Source organism: Gallus gallus, chromosome 1 (assembly GCF_016699485.2).
Source record: "Gallus gallus isolate bGalGal1 chromosome 1, bGalGal1.mat.broiler.GRCg7b, whole genome shotgun sequence".
NCBI lineage: Eukaryota > Metazoa > Chordata > Aves > Galliformes > Phasianidae > Gallus > Gallus gallus.
In genome coordinates, this window is record NC_052532.1 from 142181632 (window position 1) to 142186204 (window position 4573).

At 46.5% G+C, this 4573-nt stretch overlaps 1 pseudogene; it reads left to right on the forward strand.

Annotated features, from left to right (window-relative positions):
* The first annotated feature begins 883 nt into the window (after window positions 1-883).
* Window positions 884-2975, forward strand: LOC112530660 (annotated as a pseudogene).
* Window positions 2976-4573: the final 1598 nt, after the last annotated feature.

Sequence of the window (4573 nt, forward strand, 5' to 3'; positions counted from 1 at the left end):
ATAAATTGGAGCGAGACATTTTTTTATGGCGTAGTCGGCAGGATACCCGCCGTGAGAGTGTTGTCCTTCCAGATATTAGTCTGAAACTTTCTGTGTGTACCTCCTGGAGTTGCAAGAAGCGATACTTTTTGATAACTTAGACATGAGCACCTCTCCAGGAAGATCGCTTCATACTCTGAAACTTTACTATTTATGTGTGTACCTCTCGAGGATGTATGAATTTTGTCTAATTGCATTTATTTAATACGTGTGTGCCTCCTCGGGAAGTTCTCTCTGCATTCTGTGATTTAAGGAACCCCTCTACGTGTGCGCCTCTTGGGGAAGTAAGACACACGTTTTTTGACTTAAAAAACGTGTGTGCCTCTCCAAGCAGTTTACTCACTTTGCTGAAAATTGTTTATGTATGCACCTCTCGAGGACGTATGAATCTTGTCTAATTGCATTTAATACGTGTGTGCCTCCTTGGGAAGACCTCTCTGCATTTTGTGACTTAAGAAACTTGCAACTTAAGTGTGAAATTTAAACCTCTTTCTTGTGCGCCTCTTGGGGAAGTAAGGAAGTGATACACGTTTTTTGACTTAAAAAACGTGTGCGCCTCTCCAAGAAGTTTATTCACTTTGTTGAAACCTAGAAAGTGTTTTAGCTTAAAATTAACTGCGGATTTTGAAACCAAAGTGTGCCTTGCTTTGGTGTGGTGTTTGCAGTTTTTTTTGTGTGGCTTCGCAGGGAAGTTAGGAGCGATTTTAAGTTGGTTTAGTCTCTTTGTCCTTGTGCTTTCCTCAACAAAGGGAGGCGCAATCGGAACATTTACATTTCTTTAGGTGTGGTGTGCCTCCGTGGGAGAGGCGATAAGGAGTTATTTGTACTTTTGAATAGGAGTACCTCCTCCTCTCTCAGTGTGTATCTTTCTGCGTATTTAGAAATGAGCAACAGTATGGCCAGTATGAAAAGTGAAGATGTATTATTTGATCTTTTAGAAAAGCATGGTGCTCGGCCTTCTGTATCAGGGGTGGATTGGGCATGACAGAACTGGTATAATTTGCAAAGTGTTTCAGACCGTATTCGTGTTTTACAAAATGAGGCTCGTACTCGGGCCGGAAAAGGGAAATCTTTTATTTGTGCTGTACTCGGTGCTGCTTTAAAAGCAGCTGTGGAGTTCCGAGAGGAAAAGAACTCTACGGAAACCCAGACTATTCAAGCATTACAGGAATCGGTTAAAGTGACGCAAGAATTGGTAAAATCTCTGCAAAGCCAAATAACGAGTCTTGAGGATCAATTAGAAAGAGAAAAACATAATTCGGTTCTGTTGCAAACAGCTTTTAAGGAGCTGATAACGTGTAAGGACACCGGTGACACTGTTGCTCACAGTGCACCTCAAGAAAAAGTTTATCCTCAAGGGAAATTACAAGAGGTGAAGGAAAGGCTAGATAAATTAGAGGCCTCTCCAGCCCACATTCGTCCTTTGATAAAAACTGAATATACTTTTGATAACAGTGAGGATCTAGATCCTCGAATGTTAAGGAAATTCCCTTTTCAGACACTGAACTGGCCAAACTGAAAAAGGATTTCAGTCGCTCCCCAAAGGAGTCTGAAACAGAGTACGTCTGGAGAGTTAGTCTCACTGGCGGAGACCAGATCCTACTAACAGAGAAAGAAGCTGAAGGTTACTGGGGACCAGGAGTATTTTTAACCACTGGCAATAATCGTGCTCCCTGGTCCTTAACACAGAGGGCTGCCTATTGGGCAGGGGGTCTCAACCCTTTGGAAAGGGGGGACCCTCTTGCTATTACCGGAACAATCGACCAGTTAGTGGAGAATGTTCAGAAAGCTGCTTGTCTCCAAATGATGTATGATAGAAAGTTGCAGCCACATCATGAATCACCCATGATGTTACCTGTTAATCCGGAGAGACTGACACCTCTAATCAGGGGACTTCCTGAATCGTTAAAACCTATAGGTATACAACTCCAAGGAAAGATACAAGCCATGTCTCAGGGAGAGAGAACCTGGGCAGCGTTGGAGGGATCTGTAGCCCCTAACCACCAGTCAGGATCCAAAGTGTGGACTTGGGGAGAGGTTGCCCAAGAATTAATTAACTATGGAAGAAAATATGGGCCGGTGGTTTCTACCTGCAGTAAATTTGAGCCAAGAGGAGTAAGGCTTGCAGTAGCCAGCCTTGCCTCCAGGCCTCCTAGCCCAAGACTTATTGGAACCAAAAAGGTTTCATCCCCAGGAAAAACGGGGACACGATGCATTGATCATAAACGCAATGGACTTTGGACTCTGGGCTGGACAAAGGGTATTCCACGAGATTTGATGAATGGGTTACCCACAGTCAGATTAGAGAAATTAGTTAACTGCTGGCCAGAACAAAAGCTCAAGGGGAGCTGATGCCTTCGCCCCCCCCTCCCAGGTGAGCGGGAGGTGGGTGGGGGGGTGAAGGGTGGATGTTTATTAGGAAGCTCACGACTAAAGGAAACAATCTGTTAATTGTTTATTTATTATTAGTGGTTATTGTCAAATGTACGGTTGTCTCTTTTCTCTCTTCTATTCATTATGTAATATTCATGTTACCACTCCTGAAGAATCACGGGGTGGTGTCTATGGCAAGTTGCATTGTGTACTGTTGCAACTCTTATGTTTGTATGATTCCATGTTTTATACAAGATGTTGTATCCCCTATTTACTTTGTAACCAAACCTGAAAAATGTTTGTAATGATTGTATGAAACATTTGATTCCCCAACACCTCCCTCCTTTACCCTTATGCTTGCTATCTTTTTCTCACCATCATGGATGTCCAGTGTCCCATTTTTAAGCAATCTTTGAGTCACGGGGTGGTGTAAGAGACAATTCTTTTATATCATTGACTCAAAGTTTGCTGAGGAACAAGTCCAGGCAAGTCCTGGGCAAAGGCAGAGAAATCTTTTGTCTTGAGGACACTGATGGACAGGTCCTGGCTAAGGACTGTGAAATCCTCTAAGGAGCACAGATGGACAAGGCCAGGGGCATCGAGAGAGAGATAAGCTGCTGCTAATGGCCGGGAAGCGGTCTTTTTGTGTGGACTTATCTCAAGGAAAATGGCCATCTCAGGAGGTATGCACAGGACTCTTGCTCAAGCACCCAGGAATGTCACGTAGGCAGCAGAAAATGGAGGATAAAAGAGGGTCCAATAACCACAACGGTGGAAGCTGATCCTTCACCACAACCACGGCAACGGGAGAGGCTTATCTCTCACCACGACAGACTTGAGGGGTTCTCTGCCAACTGATCTCTCACCGCAACGTGTAGATGGATCTCTACGTGGAGACTGATCTCTCACCACGACACGAGCTTCCTGCCTTCCGATCCTTCTCTACGGACCGTTTGCCGACGGACTTCCCTGGGCCTGCTACCTGAGACCTGCTGCTTCCTCCCCGACCTGCACCCTCTCGTTGCCCAAGACCGGCCTCGCTGCTCCTGCCCTTCGGCCTTGGACCGTCGGAACATCGTGCAACGGGACTGCTGCCGGATCCTGGTGGTGACTATCCCCGCTTTACGCAATTCTTGCCTCTTTCTATCATTTCTATCGCTCGCCTTCCCTTCCCCATCACCCCAATCCTTAATAGCGTCCGTCCTCCCCTTTCCCCATCTCCCGTATTAACATTTGTAATAAACTGGTCGGACCAACATTTGAACCGTTGTTTCTTAATCTCACGCCGGGCATACATATTTCAAAGAACCTCTTCTCCCTCCTATAAATTGGAGCGAGACAACTGGTTGGGATGGATTTTGTTTTCCCAGGCACTCATATGCTTGCAGAACTCATTGCAGAATATATCCCAGGTGATTCAGGTGGAGACAGGAGACAGTTAGAGAGCTCCTCCTCCATCTAGACTGTCACAAGTCCATGGGACTGGACAGGCTCCACCCTAGGGTGCTGAGTAAGCTGGCAGGGGTGATTGCCGAGCTGCTCTCCGCCATCTAGCAGCACTCCTGGTTATCTGGAGAGGTGCCAGAGGACTGGAGGGTTGCTGATGTGACTTCCATCTACAAGAAGGGCCATAAGGAGGATCCAGGGAACTACAGGCCTGTCAGCCTGACCTCAGTACCAGGGAAAGTTATGGAGCAAAACATCTTGGGTGAGATCACATGGCACGTGTGGGGATCAGGCCCAGCCAGCATGGGTTCATGAAAGGCAGGTTGTGCTTGACCAACCTCATCTCCTTCTACAACTAGGTGACCAGACTGGTAGATGAGGGAAAGGCTGTCAATGAAGTCTACCTATAGTTCAGAAAAGTCTTTGACATGGTCTCTCACGGTTTTCTCCTGGGGAAACTGGCTGCCTGTGGCCTGGACAGGTATACCCTTCTTTGGGCAAGGAACTGGCTAGAGGGCTGTGCCCACTGGGCCAGTGGGTAATGGTTAATGGAGCGAAGTCCAGCTGGCGACCTGTTACAAGTGGCGTCCCCCAGGGGTTGGTACTGTGGCCGATCTTGTTTAATATCTTTATTGATGACCTAGATGAAGGGATTGAGTGTACCCTCAATAAGTTTGCAGATGACACCAAGTTGGGAAGCGGTGTCGATTTGCCT